At 37.4% G+C, this 20,034-nt stretch overlaps 1 long non-coding RNA gene across 1 annotated transcript; it reads right to left on the bottom strand.

The window, feature by feature from the left end:
- LOC108258343 (uncharacterized) lies at positions 1-4,456 on the bottom strand. The gene is made up of 3 exons (XR_001810642.3): positions 3,275-4,456; positions 2,997-3,120; positions 1-2,910 (listed from the first exon to the last, which is right to left on the bottom strand). It is a non-coding gene; the product is annotated as an uncharacterized LOC108258343 (long non-coding RNA).
- Between the last annotated feature and the right edge of the window lie 15,578 nt (positions 4,457-20,034).

The raw sequence follows: 20,034 nt of genomic DNA, 5'->3' as shown, positions 1-20,034 counted from the left end.
CAGCTCATTTGCTTATAAAACTGCACAAATTGTACAGGAGACTACTATTTGTATTTTTTTTTCATCACACCAAATATTGACTTTGATTCATTTACTACTGTTTACTCCTGTATTGTACACGAGAACAGCTTTGCTAGGACATCTGCTTCCTTTATTGTTATACCTTTATTATTCATGTGTTATGAGTGTAGTTTTGAATTTTGAAGTGCAATTGCATTCGAAAAATGGAAAATACAGAGAATGGTATGAATAAGCGAGATCAGGGCTTTATTTGTTCTCCATTTGGTTGAATAGTTTTCAGTCTGCTTCAATGACACATCTGTGACAAGTTATCAGCAGTGACTGAGAAAGCACATATGCAATACAGTCACAGGTGCAATGAATGTGAACAAGATGGATTATTTACCCTAGTAAAAGTACAAATTAGACAAAAGAACAAATGACAAGACTGTAAGTTTATGAGTTTTATATTGACCATATTTAGCATGTGGAGGAAACAGTATAAACCCAGTAGAGCATTAAAGACTTGGTAGACATCAGTCAGACTGTGTGGTATAGTGATAATAGTTTCATTGTCGAGCTACTGATAGATGTTCAAGTTTTGCCATCCCATCTAATATCACAACCAGCCGTCACTGGTCCGTGGTGATCACACATACACTACAGATGTAAATGATAGAGATTAGGCTGAAAAATGCTGGAATACTCCTTCAAGGAGATGATACAACATTATGTGGATGTATACATGTATGTGCACAAACACCCACACACACACAGGAAGGAGGAGTCTTTATCCCTCTAGACAGAACATTGCACCATCTCTGAGGATTCCATTAGTAGCCATGGTAGCGTACACACATGCATTATGCAAACATGTGTGCAAACACACATCGGTACACATCCGAATAAGACCGTTGCCTCAAAATCTCAGAGGGAGCTGCAATGCTCAGCATAAACACATGATGTAAGTTCAAGGCTTTGTGAGTGTATAAAGCATACTAGAGGTCTAGATTGAGCCTGTATGCAAGAAAGGCTGAAATATATTAAGCATTCAAATGTGCAAACAATTCAAACTCAGTTCAATGGTGGGAAACAATATTGAAATGTGAGGCTGGAGCGAGACCAGTGAAAACAGTGAAAAGACTCAGGAAAAGAACATAATGACTTTCAGAACAGCTTTAGAAAACAGGCTTCATTCCCACTGACATCAAAAGTTTGTTTTTCATCGCCACTTTTAACAGTTTTTGTCCAGCTGTTGACATTTACTTGAATAGCAGGTATCATTAGATAGGAAAATGATTCCAAGTCGGCACCACAAGTGACTGATAATGAGCTTATGGAAAATGGAAAATCATGCATCAATAGCACAGGAACACTGTGAGAAGTCCCCCCCACCAGCACCGATAGAAAAAATTTACACACAAAACAACAATTACAGGCTGAAAGAATGAGAAAAATGTTACCCAAGTTACACAGCACTTCTCTTTACAAGCTACACTAAATAAGCCACTCATTTTATAAATTATGTGTATATACACATGGCCATGAGGAGCTGAGGAAACCGAGGTCTGAACGTTCTTCTTTTTTTTTTTTTTTTTTACCTCACGCATAATATCTCGAGTTGTCAAATTCAAAATTGTAACAGTAACATCCTGATTGTGTAGTCGCTGAATGTAGCCTACGATTTGGAAACTCTTTCCAAGAGTACCTGATAAGCAGTGATGATTGGTTCTAACCTCAGAGCAGCCAAAGAGGACACTTTATGTTCAGCTCTCGAGAGACGCTAGACTTCCATTTTTCACTGTCTTGTTGAGAGCTTCGTAACACACATCTGATGTAGATATGATAAGAATTTTTGAGTTTAAGGGAGAACATATTATATACACTCACTGGCCATGTTATTAAGAACACCGGTACACCTGTACACCTGATTATTCATACAATTACTAGCAAATCATGTGGCAGCAGCACAATGTATAAAATCCTGCAGATACAGGGCAAGAGATTCAGTTCACATCAAACATGGTCAAACAGAATGAGGACAATTGTGATCACAGTGACTCTAACTGTTGCATGGTTGGTGGGAGATGCACAACCATCTATAGACTTTGCACAGAATGTTGCAAAAAAACCAAAAAAACTTCTGGTGAGTGGCAAGAAACAGAAAGAGAGAGATCAGAGGAGTATGGCCAGATTGTTTGGAGCTGACATGAAGGCTATGGTAACTCTAAAATAACTACTCTTTACAACCATGGTGAGCTGAAAAGCAGGTTGAGCACATGTGGCCCTCACAAAAAATTTGATCCTGGTTATGGCCCTGTTTATACATATCAATTGCATAGTATGCTACAGGTACATATAATTACCTGTTTGATGTTGCACTGTGAGAGCCTTGAATAACAGCCACACAGTGAAATAACAACCCATGTACACTGCTGAATTAACACCTACAGTGTTTATAAAAGTCCATATTTACTGTAAAAATTAAACTAACACTACAGCTGTTAATTCAGAATTTGGGATTTTGCTGTGTACTACAGATTAGATAAATGTCAGATGATGTTTTGATGTGTGCACAAATCATTTCCTTCCACTCGCAGAAGACACCAGCCATTCTTTTTTACTACTGTGTTTTAACCTGCGTGATGCATTGGCTCTGGGCCTCTCTGAGCACTTATGAAAGATTACTGCAGGAAGCCATAATCCCCAGAGGCTAGCGGAAATGGGTGCTTCAGTTCACAGTGTTCTAATCTAATAGCCGATGATGTTGCTGAGTTGGAGGACATTAAATCTCTTAAATAAAGCAGCAGAGATGGATGCAAGCAGGTGATGGGCTTGGATCATGGAGGCATCAGTTTGCAGAGAGGTCTAAGTCCATCAGAGCAGGTGATAATTTAGGACAAGCGTCATCTGTAGGGACAGAAATGACATGTGTATTAGTATATGTACTAATATAGACTGTGTTTTTGTTCACAAGTTTTGTAATGTTTACACACAATCCCACGCATGACATTTGCAGCCAAACTTTCTTTCTTTCTTTCGTCTTCTTTTTCCCCCTAAGACGCCTCGTTGAATATCCTCCAGATGGTTTCACTGGCACAAAGAGCACGTTGGTTAGACCTGTGCAGATTTAAAAAATAATAATAAAAAAATGCAACCTGGCATATTAATGGTTGAGTGCAAAAGTTCACATCCTCATGTTGTTTTTAATTAATAATAAACCAATTATTTACAATTATATCTTTACAAAAATATGGAAACTAAAATACTGCACCTGAGAGGGTCTTGTTACTATAAATCACATTTGTAATTTTGTGCTAATCCGTGAAACCTTGCACTGGACTGTATATGAGACCTCAGTTAATAGATGCTTAAAACGAACACATTTGCTTTTGGTTAACAAATAGGTCCTCTACTGACAAGCTGAACAACGAAAGAAATGTTTATTTGTTTGCATATATTTATATATGTATTGATGCATTGCCCATAAGTAATCAGGCGCGCGAACCTGCACGCACACCACGTGCAGCTCCGCAGCGCACGTGCGAATAATAAACAGCAGCTCACGTGCAAGACAACTGTCATCGAGCTCGTGCGTTTGGAGCACAGCTGCTCCCAGAAATCGCACTTCGCTCGTCTCTCTATTTATACACACGGAAGCACTGTGCTGCTACGCATGAAATAAAAGAAAATCCCATCAATATCACGTCATTGCATGAAAACATCGCGTATTATGTGGAAAAATATCATCAAGTTATTTCGAGAGAAAAAAAACCCACCCACGTTATTTCGCAAAATATCGCGTTATTACGGGAAATATCGCATACGAGATAAACATGTTATAAAAGCAGCTAAACTGATCTTGTTTATACAGTATAATGTGGTTACCAAGTCATAGGATTTGGACAAGAATTTGTAAAGGTTTTATTTCATGTTTGGCTTCGAACACAATGAGATTTTAATGTCACTGAGTGTTTATGGTATTTATATTGTCATTAGTATTACGAAATGGCGAAGTCAGACCTCTTTGCTTTATTTCTAGCAAATCAACCTGAAACACACCGGAAACGTCATGGTTACACACTGCAGCATATTAGATGTATACAGGATGGGTATGCTGTTGCGCAAAATGCTGTCCGGCGTCGATTAAATCTTTGGTCCTAGCAGCGCGATATTTGGCGAAATAACGTGATGTTTTTCTCATTATAACGAGATATTGATTAGATTTTTTTTCATACGTGGCAGCACATAGCTTCCGTACATACACTAAGCAGGAAACCCCCCAAAGCACTGCATTCCGGCCAAACAGCAGCACCGGACCTACGTTGCGCAATTCCTTGTTATGCGCGCGCAGGGTGAGCGCAGGGAGGGCGGGGCCTGGCGGGAGCGCGCAGTGCGCATTGTATTGAGGGAACTGGAGCTCGCGCAGGGAAGTAAACAAGTCCACGTGCTCGGAGCCCCGCCCCACACCCTTTTAACATCAAATCGCCATTAATCTCTGAGGAAGAAAACAGAAATGGGACTTTTTTGCTAAAACCCATGGAACACACTGAAATAGTCCACTGTGTAGCTTCATTTAATTTGACTACAATCAAATGCAAAGATTTACACACCATTATGACAAAATGAAGCAGATGCTAAGATATTAATCGTGAAAAACTTGCTTAAAAGCTTGTATCTTGTTTTCTGATATAAATAATCTTTATTAATTTGTATTCCCACACTTCAGTGCAGCTGGTCGTGATATTATATGGAAGGGATAAAATCTGATTTCTCAACAATTAAGCTTTGATTGGACTATGTGTGCTTAGTCTTAACCAACTTTTATTTTTTCCTCCAAAGGACTTCAAAAAAGTACGATAGAGCAAATAACCCACCTTGTTTACATTCATTATACCCACAACCGTATTTCACATGTGACTTTTCAGTTTTTGCTGTTGATATATTATGAATATTAATTCAAATGGAGATCAGATCTAGGAGGGGTTTCACACAGTATAATCACCTAATGACTGTCACTGACAGGCTGCATGAATCTACAGTCTGAGTTAGAAGGAATTCAGGCTCAGTCTCACTTCTTCATAGCATACTATGTAGTTATTTTACGACAATTTGTGGTGCTGTTGTGTTTGGTTCCACAAAAGTCCAAAACGATATGCTTTAAGACATTTATTAACAGTAACTAATCTGATGTGGGGGTGACTATTCTGATCTAATAGTGATGTATTATTTATTTATTTCTTTATTTGTTGTAAAATCTTTTTTTTATATCTTTGCCCTGCTTTTGTACCAGCCACCAGCCACAGTGTTAACATTTTCCTTAGGCTCATATAATATAAGGTCTAGGATGTCACAGTAGTCTTGGGTAAAACCACAACAAAGTATTAACACTGACCAAAAGTTCAGTCTGACCTCAAAGCTTGAGTCTTTCTAGGAACCCAGTTACAGAGAATCCATTCAGCATGCTTCCATTGTCTCTGCTCTTTTGTACTTGTCTGTTTATACACTTAAACTCTAGGTTTATTTAGTCATGAGAGCACATTATTTAGTAACTACAATGAATTATTAATTAACTACAGTAAAACTAATAGTAAATGTATATCATGAGAAGAGATAAGGAATGTAAGTATGGACTTCTGACTGCATGGAGTTTAAGTGGTTATGAAGTATATGAAGTGACGTTTCAGAGAAAAATCCTCAAATGCCTCAAACAACAGAACGCACATATACAGTATATCTTATATCCAACTTGTTATCTTTTTTGTGGATCGATTAAAAAAATACCCATTCTCTATTATATATTCTATTTTGTATGTCTCAAACACAGTTATAAACACTTGTATTTGCATAGTGGCTAAACTATTACTACAATCCTGTAACATACTCTACATTCTCCATTTGAACAAGATAGCTCAGGTACATGTGAAAACTTTTGCCGTTATGCAGTGACCAACTCCAGTATAGGCAATGAAGTGAAATACTGCTGGTGTGAGTCTTTGCTCCACATGGCAACATATCCAGATTGAGAGTGTCCACACCACAGAGTCTTGCAAACATTTGATCAACAGTGAACTTAATGTCCACAGTTTCTGTGTGTGTTATGTATGTAAGGCACTGTCCAAGTGTTATTGTATTGCTACAAGCCAAGATAACTCAATAGGAATTGACATTTATTCCAACATTTTTGACAATCTCATCATCTTTATCACACTTTATAAAGTCAAAATTTCCCTTTTTTAACATTTCAAGTAGAAACAATACAATTTCATTAATGCTAGCCTACCTTTACAAATCAGTATAAGAGATTATACAGGATAGAAATGTTATATGCCCAGGCAGGTAGTTTTTCATTGAGGTTCTGGTAAGGGGGTCTATACTGTGCTCTGAATTTAGTCCTAACAGCAGGGAACATCCTATAGGGTGTGCTGCATTTTCCATTAATGTATGCACAACTGCCAAACATATAGGTCCAAACAACTTGCTAAGAGGATCTATGGAAACAGGTACAGCATGATACAGTGCCCAAATTACTATCCAGAAATCTTTATATCTGAACTTAAGGTCATGTTGAAAATCTCTCATGAGGTGGCTGTCATACTTCTGCTATATAGAAGACACAATATCATGCCTTTAGGTTTGTGGAACCTTGAGAAGCAACTCATCAGTTCTACTCTCTATGTAGACAACAGCGAATAGAGGCGGCAGTTTCCATGGAAACACACTCATGTGTAATGACAATAAAATATTTTCTATTTATAAGAGAAAATACATGGTTAGACTGAACTATATTTGTACTTATACAGAATGTGGGTGCCTGTAGCTATTGAACTTTCTTTTATTACATGAGTGTATTTTTGTAATTTGTTTAAGAGCATATGTAGGTTTATACTGTCATGATATTTACTGTGACAATATTAAGAGCCACCCACGAGTTTTTATTCAGGGAATGTAGCTAGAATGTTGCCTTCCTCTGAATAAAGTTTTGTTGACAAGGAACGTGCACTTGTGCATACTTTGCTCACAGATGTTTGTGTATGCGAACGTGCACGTGATTGTTGGTGTGCGCATAAACACGTGGACTGATAAGAACCTTGATGTGGAATTTAGCACCAGCTACAAAACAGAACTTACTTACAGTCTCTGCATGTAATTGAAAGGAATTAATTCCAGGTGGAATGAACAACTATGCACATTATAATGCACAAAATATTATTGTGATAGTAAGTAAGGAAAAAAACATGACAGGGCATGCTGTTATAGGAAAATAATCAACAATGTGGTGGTGTGATAATATTTACCTATTCCCTGAAGAATTCCATTCAAAGATATGTGCTAGAAGTGACAAACAGTAGTTTCCTCACCAGCCTCTCCATTTGTCTATCTTGAAGTTAAAAAGACAAAACAAAAACAAATAAACAAATAAAAAACAAAAACAACAACAACAACAACAACAAGAAAAATGCTGCTTGTCTTGACTGAGAAACCGGAATGCACTTTCCCATGGAGGAAAACTTACTGACTGTTACAAAGTGCTGACGCTGAAGAATTATATGATTTTCTTTGTTAAATAACAACACATTTTGAACCATAAGTTCTTCTTATTATTAAGTTCTTTTGAATAAGCTTTTACTATAGAAACAACATATTACAGTGAACAATTCTTACCAATTACATTTGAGAATTCAGCAGAGTTGTGGTATAATGCATATTATGTATATATAATGAAAAGAATATGATATTATATGCAGTCTGTACTGTCTTTTCTGTTTCATTCCTTTTATGTTCAGAATGTTTTAAATAATATTAATAAAAAGATTATTATTTATTGACACAGGAGCAATTGACATCTATTATCATACTCTCATTTTCTCAGACCAGGGCCAAAACTGTATGAAGAACAAATCTGGTATATTTTTAATTCCTTTTTCTAACATCTTCACATAGCAATATCCACCAGACTTAAATCTGCTAATATTGTGAGGACATCTGTGGTTAGTCGAGATGAAGCACAACCACGTAAACAACTGTGTCGTATTTAATTTAAAAATCATTTAAAAGATAATTTAAAAGATCTTTCTTTCACTATATACAGTAATTACGTGGGCTGAAAACTGTTTGTGACAATTATCTTTGTTTTCTTACCATGACTGAACATTCTGGTACTGAAGGTCAGATTATTTCCTCCTGATTAATTCTCTGGAGGTCACGTGTTGTTTTTACTTAAGTGGTACGTAGGGCATGAACATTTATCCTGCAAACACTTCTGATATTAAAGTAAGAAGCAGAAACATATTCTTAAGTTAGTTGTCATTTTATATTTTGCTTTGTTAATTGCTACTGATGTGTTTTTCAATAACAACTGATACCTAACAGTACCACAAAATATTAGGCTTGCTTAGAAGAAAAGTATTATAGTTTTATAGTCAGTTTGCAGGCAATTCCAATATTTCACATGCTGCGATGAGATATGATCATGTTTTTTATGACCTTTGCGACAAAAACAACAGGCCAATTATCTCCCACACACACACCGCTGCTAGAAACAACATGTCTGTGAGTGTTTATGAGTATCAGCGCAGTAAGTCAGGTAAACAATAGTGGCATAGATTGTGTTGCCTAAGGTGAATTATGTAATGTTACATGAGAATGTCATATCATTGCTTCATCCATAATTTTCCTTCCCTGCAAGGGAGTGGCTTAGTATGTGTGTGTGTGTGTGTGCTTGTGTGTGTTTCCTCTTGGTACGTATCTACAATCAGCTCCCACTTTACTTATCCTGGCCTTTGTCACTACATGCTATGAAGGTAAACTGATCTGCAGCTTGAACACTGAGATGTAGAACCGCACCCATGTAGTAAACAAGTCATTAATTTTTCTCACACCTTGTCTTCAGCAACACCTGCTAAATGTTGCATGGACAAAATGACCAGATTAAATAAAAATAAAATGAACAAACATCTCAGTACCATGCACTGCATAATCCAATATTTGGTTGGTGCAAATAATTTGTGAAAAATTGCACAAGCCAAATCATATTGTATTTCATAAATGATTAAGGTTAGAGAAGCCTGGTTAGTGCTTATGAGTTTTCTTAATATTTTTTTTGGAAATCCGTTACAATTGCTCTTGCTTGCTACATAAAGTATGAATTGGTTGATGATTAATAAATCAGGTTTATTATTCTACATTTACAGTGCAAACAAAGCTGAGCAGTTAAATGCGAATGGCCTTGCTTAAAGGCCAAACAGTGGCTTCAGTTTTAATATGTTGATGTCTTAAAGAATAATAGAGGTTTGAAATGATGGGTGACTTTTGAGCTCAAAGCTGCAGTTTTTTTTAATGTCAAATAAATGTCAAATACATACATACACTCATAAATACATTCATATACATCCGTATACATATTTCCTTATCAAACTGCACACATTGTACTGGAGACTACTATTTTTATTTTTATTATTTGTCACAGCAAATATTGACTTTGTTTCACTTAATTCTGCAGTTGTAAAGAAATTGCATAAAGCAGAACATAATAATGACATAGCAGGATAATTGTCTAAGAATCAAAATTATTATTAAAGAATTAAATCAAATTATCCTTTGCCTTTATAAATTATAGACAGGCAATATTTTTAAAAAATCAGAAATTTGCTTAATATTTATTTAACATACACAATCATAACATAAAAAAAAAAATTTGTAACATTGAATTTCTAAAAATGTTTATGAATCTGTTTTTTTTTTTTTTTTTTTAAACTAATGTGGTTAATGCGGTTGGCATAAAATAGACATGCAAGACAAAAAGTATATAAAATGTGTCTAAAACCTTTTCAAGGAACTGTATGATGTAATATTTTATCATAATATAAATACATTTCAAAATATGTCAAGGTTCACAATATTTTCTGTTTCTATTATGACCACCATGATCAAACTGTAGCACAAAATAGAAGGAGAAACGCTTTATACAAATATTGATCAATACACTGGAAGTATCAATACACTGGAAGTAATACATTGTCATTTTTTTTTCAATGACAGATTTAAAACACAGTCTGGATTGCTGTCTATCTATTCAATTTCAATTCAATGTTATTTATACAGCGCTTTTAACAATGGACATTGTCTCAAAGCAGCTTTACAGAAACATATAAACACAGGATATAGATTTTAAATGTGTGAATTTATCCCTATTGAGCAAATTGTTGTCGATGGTGGTGAGGAAAAACTCCATAAGATGATCTGAGGAAGAAACCTTGAGAGGAACCAGACTCAGACGCGAACCCATCCTAATCTGGGTAACAACAGATAGTGTGAAAGTAAAAGAAAGTTCATTATGGTTTAATATGAAGTTTGTTTGTTGCATTAGTCCACTGTTCACTAAAGGAGACCCGAGTGCAAAACTGCATGTGGTAATTGCAGTCCAAGGCCATAGTAGCAACCGTCGTCCCAGCAACCACAGTGAGAATGTCCATGTGGAATTGAGGTCCAAAACCATTTCCATGGTACTTCAAGCGGTACCGTCCTCAGCAATCTCCAGGCTGTAGCTTCCAGTTGATAAGAGCTCCATCCAGAGGTAGGGCATCAGGATGGATCAGGCAGGTCCGGAGTGCAGAAAGCGTCAGGATCACTGGCATCTCCATAAAATCATGTGTGGCTCGACAGAAGGAGAGAGGGAGAGGGAGGTAAAGAGAGGGAGAGATTATTAGGTATGCTTACTATTCCGTGATGGATAAGTCTGCGTACTTTGTGTAAAAGAAAGTCTGTTCATGGTAAGTTTGAGTAAGCAAATTTGTTTTCAGCCTAGACATAAACACTGAGACTGTGTCTGAGTCCCGAACACTAATTGGAAGACTGTTCCATAACTGTGGGGCTTTGTAAGAGAAAGCTCTTCCCCCTGCTGTAGCCTTCACTATTCGAGGTACAGACAAATAGCCTGCAGCTTTTGATCTAAGCAGTTAGATACTGTGGTATGAGACCATTTAGTGCTTTATAGGTCAATAGTAGTATTTTATAATCAATGCAAAATTTTACTGGGAACCAGTGCAGTGTGAATAAGATCAGGGTGATGTGGTCATACTTTCTGGTTCAGTAAGGACTCTGCCGCATTCTGGACTAACTGGAGTCTGTTTATGCTCCTACTGGAACAACCAGACAGTAAGCCATTTCAATAATCTAGCCAAGAGGGGATGAAAGCATGAACTAATATTTCTGCATCATGTAGTGACATGATGCAGAAATATAGTGATATTTTTTATCTTAGCAATATTTCTGAGATGAAAGAAGACTATCCTAGTAATATTATCTACATGAGCGTCAAATGGAACACTGGGGTCAATAATCACACCAAGGTCTTTTACTGCTGCACATGATGAAACAGAAAGTCCATCCAGATTTACTGTGTAATCAGAAAGCTTACTTCTAGCTACATGTATTCATAGTACAAGTACTTCTGTCTTGTAAGAATTAAGTAAAAGGAAGTTAATAAGCATCCAATGTCTATCTGAGTGGTGTGATAGAACAACTTTTGCTTTTACACACTTTATGCGTCATGTTGATCTTTGACCTCCTGGCAGTAGGAGAATCACCTAGCACGAGCTGCAATCCCATTACTTACATTGGAAGTATCAGCCTCCTGTTTAACTAACAGATGAAAGTGAGAAAGAAAGAGAGAGTGTCTGCACTGTTTGCTTGGCACAGTAAAGCAGGGTATTATTGTGAATCTCTGAAATGACAGAACGGAGCAGACCAGCACTGAGGTCTGAATTAGAGAAAATAGATCACAAATGACTAATAGTGTGACGAGAGTACCAACAAACTTTATGCACGCCACTTTTAGGGTATTTACAGCAATGTTCAATCTGCACTCTTAAAAGTAAAGGTACCAGGAATTGTTATTCAGAGTGATGCCCAAGCAGAAACATTTTTGGTTCTCCAAGGAACATTTTCTCCACGAAACTTTATTCCATTTACTGTGGCAACAACAACAACAACAACAAATTATTATATAATGTGTAGTTACGTATTAGCACCTTAATCAAACAGTCATTAATAATGCATCTATAAATTGATGGAAATTACTTTAATACAAGACATGATGTATGGTGCTTTTTAAAATACAGTGCACAACTATGTCGCGTAGCTTTCTAATAAATTAGGTTGTGTGTGTGGCCGTATTTGAAGAATTTTCCCAGTGAGGGTGGAGGGATGCGCAGAAGTGCCTCAGCATCATCCCTCTGCTCTTACTGACTGAACCATTTCATCCATAATTTACATTTCTCTCTTCCCTCACCCCCCTCCCCTCCGCCTCTCTCTGTCAGTCTATTCTGAGTCTAAAGAGGACAGGAACAAGGCTGGGGAACACAGTGTACCATGGCTCTGCGCAACATAATCAGCCTCTCTCTCGCTCTTTCTTTCACACACCTCTCTCTCTTTCACCACACACGTTTGCATTTTAGGCTCAGGCACAAGCACACATCATCTCATACCCCCAGTGACACAACTATTACTTAATAAGTATGCATGTATATTAATAATGCACATATATCACGTAAATCAGTGACGCATCGTCTCACATCATATACACTGAACCCAGTGCTATATATTTATAATTGGTTATACCAGTCATATCACTACTGTCATTTATTCCCAGCTTCATAAAAAGGCAAGTCTGAATGTGAAATATATTAAATCATATACATAGTTTTCATGTTTATCTCAGAATTTTTACCTTAAGCATCCTATAGGCCATTTTAATTTGACTGAGTAAATGATTTCCACATTGGAGGACCCAATCCATCCCTTGATACCACTTGCTCATGGTATAGAAATGATTAAAGAATCATTTTTCTCATACACTTGCAAACCACAAAATAAAAGAAGACGACACCATTCTCTGCTATTCTATCCACAAGAAGGAATAAGAGCCTAAAAGCCATAAAGATCTCCCCCAGCCACAGCCTGTTGCATAATGCTAACTGGTGGCCAATCACATGTTAGCATGTTTCACTGAGACAGTCGTTTTAGCTTGGTCATGATGAGAGAAACCTCAAAGAACATTATGTGTGTAATGTGTTATAGAAGATCATCGAAATTGGAGGGAAGACCTATATTTAGAGATAAAAATGAAACGAACAACCCAGTGACTCTGTAATGCTGTGTGAATTTATTTATTTTCCCGGCATGCTTTTGGTCAACTTAGAGGGAAGGCTCACTAAAAATCAATACATGGCACCAACTGAGGGAATATCTTTTGGAAAAAGAGTATTCATCCCTCAAGCACAGTACAGAATCTATGCTAAGGTGCATTGAAGTTTCTCTGGCAACCTAAAACCTTACATTTTACACCGATCAGCCATAACAATAAACCCCCTGCTTAATTGTGCTGCCAAAACAGCTATATCCCATTGAGGCATGGGCTTCACAAGAATTCGAAAAGTCTACTGTGATATCTGGCACCAACACTTTAGCAGCAGATCCTTTAAGCAACAATGAGCCTTGGGTGCACATAAGCCTGTCACCTGTTCACTGGTTGTCCTTCCTTGGATCACTTTTGGTAGGTACTAACCACTGCATACAGGGAACATCCCACAAGACCTGCCATTTTGGAGATGCTCGGACCCAGTCATCTAGCAATTACAATTTGGCCCTAGTCAAAGTCGTTCAGATCCTTATGCTTTCCCATTTTTCCTGCTTCCAACACATCAACTTAAAGAACTGACTGTTCACTTGCTGCTAAATATACCCACCCCTTGACAGGTGCCATCGTAACAAAATAATCAACGTTATACATTTCACCTCTCAGTGGTTTAAATGTTTTTGCTGATCAATGTATGTTGATTTTTCCTTAAATTTGTCACCTCATTTATGGAAAGACACCAATTTATGGATGATATAGCCATGAGAGAAAAATGAGGAGTCTATTATCAGTCAGTTTCATAATTCCACAGAATTGGTGCAAATTAAGAGTGTGAAATTTTAGATTTGTGTTGAATCATAACCCAAACTGGTAAATTCATTAAAGGTACACTAAAATATTTGATGTATTTGCATATTTATGTAATTTCTGTCATGTCAAAGCAAACTAGCGACTCCATTTCCCAGAATGCACTGCAAATTACAAACATGGCTGACGACTACAACTCCCAAACAACACTCAGACAAGGTCACCTTCTCCTGCAGACTAATCACACACACCTGTTCCCAATTACACTCTCAACTACACCACACTACTTAAGAGACTCTCATACACAATGTCTTCATGAAGTAATACACTCAGCTGAGCTTTTCTCTGTTGTGTACCAAGCATTGGTATAGTGGTTTTTAGCCTGGTTTTTGACTTTGTTTACTCCTTTGACCTTGATTCTCTGCCTTGCCTGTTTTGACTGATCGCCTGACCTCTGCCTGTTTATAGTTTTGGATTTTTGCATTACCCTTTGGACTTGTTTTTGCATTAAACTACCAAACCTGCACTTGCTTCTATCCACGCCTCCTTTACGTGACGACGTCAGACAACTCCCTGAATTTTGTGAATAACGAAGTTAGTTGAGTACTAAAGAACCACCTTTTGTATTAGCTGAACCATCTCCAAAAAACACCATAATTTCATAATAGTTTAAAAAAAAAAAAATTATTTTAACATTATGTAACTAACATAGTAATCAATTACTTGTAATAAAATGTCAAACATTATCAAGTGAATAGTAGATTCATACATTGTACATCCATCTTGTTTTCTCCTTGAATTTCTTTTCCTTCTATCTGTTGACATTTTTAACACTGTATTATATCATATTAGATCATTTCTAATCCTCTGACTATATTCACACAATAATTCTGCCCTGCTCTTGGGCATATTTGCTTTTCTTTATGTGACATGCTCTCTCTGAACTGCTCAATTTGTGAAAAATCTAACATTAGAACATTTTAAGGCTACATTATATAATCAAAGTTTGTGGACACCTAATCATCAGACCCATATGTGGTTCTTTCCCGAACTGTTGCCACGTTGTTGCCAAGTTGGAAGCACACAATTGTATAGAATGTCTTTGTATGCTGTAGCATTACAATTTCACTTCACTGGAACTAAGGGACCCAAAGCTGAAAAGTGAAGACATGAAGACATGGTTTTCCCAGGTTGGTATAGAAGTTGAGTGGAGTCTACAAGATGGAGGAAAAACTTTAACAACACTTCTTTCGGTTTACATGTTTAGTTTTAATGCAGAGACATTTGTGTGTGTTTTTTTGGTATTGACATAACTTTGGGGACAGCATGTAAAAAAACAAGCATTCAAAATGCCATACATTCATATACAGCTCAATCTGTTCACTCCAAGCATGTTGTGGCATTAGAGTATTAGAGGTATGAGTTCCTGAAGAAAGAGCTCATAATATGACTCCAATGTTATTTTAGCTTCATACGAACTTGACTTAGCTATGTGGTTCTAAATGCACTTGTACATTTACTTCTCGGAACACATTACATGACTTAGTGTAGATGGTATTCTACAATAATGCAAGTGCTGGATATGGTAGTCAGGCAAACTCACACCCTTAAACTTTTTTGTAGGTGATAATTGAGTTCCTTCTTTTTCACAATTCAGTGTCACTATTAACTCACTGTGCTGTGTTTTCCTCCTTTCTTTTACACTGGAATAGTGTACCATCCTTAGCCTCAGTTGCTCTTTTTTTGGATGTAAAAGGCAGGAAGTTGTGTTCTAAAAGCAGAAGCAGTCAGCCCGCGTAATTGTGCCAACTAAGCAAAGGCATTTCTTGGTTTCAAAATGACTAATATGCCGCCAAACACATCCACCCACATTTGTGGTTATTTTTGCCTAACAGGTCTTGTTTTGCATGCCGTGTGTGTTTGCATATGCGTGACTGGATAGACTGTGTGAGAGGTAAAAGCAGAAGTGAGGGGAAGGTGTTTGAATTAAGTTTTCACCACTTCTTATTCCTGGATCTCAAGTAATTAACTTCAAAGCTTGGTATAGAGCTTTTGAATAATTTCTATTGGCAGTAAACATAATCAATCTGTTTGTCAAATAAATTAATATGAAATCACAAGAGAGACAAATGTAGGACTCATTATGATAATAAAACGTAAAAAAAAAGAAAAGAAAAGATGTTACAAATGTCACCTCGTTTTACTGGAAATAACCATTCATAACTTTTCATATTGTGCCCCAAGCCCTCAACTGAACCATTCATAACCTTTAGTACATTTGAACTGAACTGTTTAATTGAGTGCATTTAGATAGAAAGATGACACTGGAAGGTCTCCAACAACTTGATAAAACATGACACAGACTTAAAGATCCATAAAAACCCATCAAGACCCTCATCTTCTAACGTTCTTACTTAGCAATAGTTATACATAGCTGAACTCCAGCACTCAGCTCAATGGGAATAATTTGCGAATGATTCAGTCTCAAATTATTCTTTAGGCATCTCATCATACCATTCTCATACTATCCTTTAATAACAGTGTTGAACAATATGGCATGACCTAAATGTGTATTAACAAGGTATTAACATGGTATAAACCTGTGTATTCCCATGGATGGTCATTAGAACCTTACATAATGAATTGTTTTTCAAGCCACTGCCCTATCTTGCAGGATTTTATGTGCTGGAGATACTCTGCTGGAGATACATGTGATACAATTGTTGTGAATTTAGATAAAAGAAGGATAGAGGTACAAACAGAGCTGACACTGCTGTTGGCTTTAACAATAACACAATTCCTACTCAAAGACTGAATGTTTTGTTTAGTGTACTGGAGTGATTTTGTGTACTGTCCTGGTTTCAATAACAAGAAACCATGTGGTTTATAACCCTGCACACTGTAGTTGCTCTGTTTTTATCATTACTTCTTGACCATGCACAATACCTGGTAGATGCAGGGCACAGTAGCTGAGATGATTCAGATTCCTTTAATGAAGCAAAGCAAGCAGAAGAACATTTTCAACCTCCTCCACAGTGCTCATAGAGTGGAAGGGTACTTCCGAGTCGCCTACTCTGGGACAGGGTGAGTGTACATAATGCTGGGAAAGAAATGTTTTTGACCAAGATGTATTATTTCATTTATCTTTAGTGCCTGCTTCATTTTGATCAGGGTCATTGTGGATCTGGAACTTATACTAAGAAATGGGAATACATGCTGGATTGGATGGCAGTCCATTGCAGGGCACCATGCACACATATATTCACACACTCACTCGTATCTAGGGTAATTTACTGTAGCCAGTCCATCTACCGGCATGTTTTTGGGAGGTAGGACTAACCTGGAGATCCCAGAAGAAACACAGAGAGAATACGTGAAACTCCACGCAGACAGCTTGGGATTGATCCAAGGACTAGGGAGCTGTGAGGCAGTATTACTACCCACTGAGCCATCTTTTGACTAGGTTAATTTGATCAACAGGGTCCCCTGACCAATTTGATGCCCTTGGAAAGATTTTAGCTGCTGCCCCTTCCATTGCAGCCAATTCCACCACCGATCATTGTGTTCATACACTCACACAGAAACTGGATTATTTTTTTTATGTCTTAGAGATTTTCTTTAATTTAGAAACAAAACCCCCACTTGATCCTGCATTGCTGGGCTCTGCCCAGGTAGAGAAGGTGTCTGCAGGTGGCCCAGGAATTGCAGAGGTGGGATTCAAATAGCAAGGGTAAATACATCTAGCATTCATTCACAAAACGTGTTCAGTGAGCACTTCTCTAGCATGCTGATTGCTATAATACATATAAGACTAGTCAATAATGAAAAGGCTTACAACTACTAATTACAAAAGGGGATGGAAAAGAATAAAAGGAAAAGCATTTGAATTTACTTTTACAAGCAGGGCTAACATTGGCTAACTAGTCTAGCAAAGGTGTCAATAAAATGTAGGCCATAGCAAATGTTACTGGTATTGTCCCAAGTAAACTAGCTAGCAGTAACACTGATACAACTGTAACTACTATGCAATTAGATAAACTATGATATCACATTACCTCTGTTAAAGACCCTCTGAACACCAATGGGCTTGGTCTTTTTGACATGTTTGAAGAAGGCTACTGATGCTAATTTATCTTGTTTAGTGACAGTGTCACGTCAAATAACTGAACTTACTCATCCACAACAATCAGGTATTCTAACTATGAGGGGGCAGTTGATGCACCGGGCCGGGGTGATGCTGGGGGCAACAGAAAATATAAGATATATAGTTATGTTGTTGTGGGCACGTTTTGCTTTTTTGTCATATTTTAAAATTAATATTATTAAAATAGTATCACCAAAAAAATAATAAAAATCACTCACTCATTTGGGTGCCACTATGTATGGACGGCACCCCTAGAATTTGCCTATTCCATCTATGCCATGGGCCAGACCTATTGATCAAGTAGGTCATGTCACTGGATCCCCTGGGGCTCCACCTGGCCCAGGCCTGGAACAACTTCCTCAGTTGTCCCTCCATGATGATAAAGCTGCTCTATGACACTACAGTGTGTATTTGGAATGGGGAAGAGTTCAGACTGCCTGACCTAACCTGACATTAGCTTGGGCCTCAGTGAGAAGATACTTCAATATTCAGTAATAAATGTCTGTCTAATGTCACTAATAGGCATTACTAAGCAGCAACCTGGCCTTGGCTGATTATCTATCACATGGCAATGTTGGTGGAATTCTCAGTTAAAGTCCCATAGTAGGTGGGATTCACTATGAACACAAGACCAGTTCTTAACTTTATCTTAGAGTGATAAAGATCAAGATTGGAGCCTGGAGGATACGACTGGGCAACAGGTGTGCTATAGGTCAATCCTGAGCTTGGGTCACTGTCTGTCTGGAGTTTTAAATGTTCCCCTACAACATTCCAGTAAGTGAACTGGTGACTCTTAATTACCCTTCGTGCATGCATGGTAGCCTGCAATGGACTGGGGTCCCATCCAGTATGAATTCGCACTTTGCGCCCAGTCTCCAGATCCACCATGAGCCTGACCAGGATAAAGCGCTTACTCAAGATAAATGAAACAGTGTGTTTTCTATTGGAGACCAGGCAACCTTATTCTCTGGCCAAGAAATTGTATTTGGGACACATTTTTTAAAAAGAGGAATTCTCTTGTGCAAAGTTTGTGTTTCCTTTCTGGATTATCTCTTATGTAATACCAAAAGGCTCAGTGCAGAGATGGGTCAGGAAAGGGCCATGACCTCAATGCTTCGTGACGCAAGCGCTCCAAGTTGTTTTTATGACTAGAAATGTCTGACGTCTCCATATTCTACCTAAAAGGCGCCTATGATCTGATATATTGTACCAGATAACTGAATCTATCCCTAACAGACATATTAGTGATATTAATGTGTCAAGGTCAACTGCAGCATTCTTTGTCTCTCTGCTCTCTCTGATCAGTTTTTACTTTGATAACAAGCAGGAATATAGTTGCTCTTTCAAATTGAGCATACAATGATAATAAACATTTGTCTTGCTGAAACTAAAATAACTTGATGTCTCAATAATATGAGAATTTTCATGTTTTCACCATGGGAAACATCAAACAATACGCACACATACTCAAATCATAGAGGAGTTCCAGACCTGCAGCAGTTCTGTCATTTCTGCTCTGTCATTTCTCTATGTTGTTTATCAGGCCTGGTAGGGCAGCTAGTGAGAAGACATGTTAAATTTAGAAAAGAAGGTTACTGTATACACACGTGTTTATATTCAAATGTGTGTTACATGAGCACAGATGGGATGCATAGTATTACACTGTTTACTTTATAGAAGTACTTGCAACCCCAAAGTGTACCTCAAATATGACAGCTGGCTGTAATAGTACAAATGATCGGTAGATGATAAATGCTTTAATTTTTTTTCTTTATTCCAGGTCTGTCTACTTTCAAACAAATGTTCCATTATGGGTTGTTTCCTGCAACTAATGCATATCGAGCTTGACATTGAAATGACAACGAAAAAAAGAGAAAAGTTATCATTACTAACAACCTTGTCCAATAATTCTGTCATAGACCACCACTCATGGACAGCTTATCTT

This window comes from Ictalurus punctatus, chromosome 26 (genome assembly GCF_001660625.3).
Source record: "Ictalurus punctatus breed USDA103 chromosome 26, Coco_2.0, whole genome shotgun sequence".
NCBI lineage: Eukaryota > Metazoa > Chordata > Actinopteri > Siluriformes > Ictaluridae > Ictalurus > Ictalurus punctatus.
Note: the sequence above shows the minus strand (reverse complement) of the source record. Positions and strands in the feature narration are given on the sequence as shown.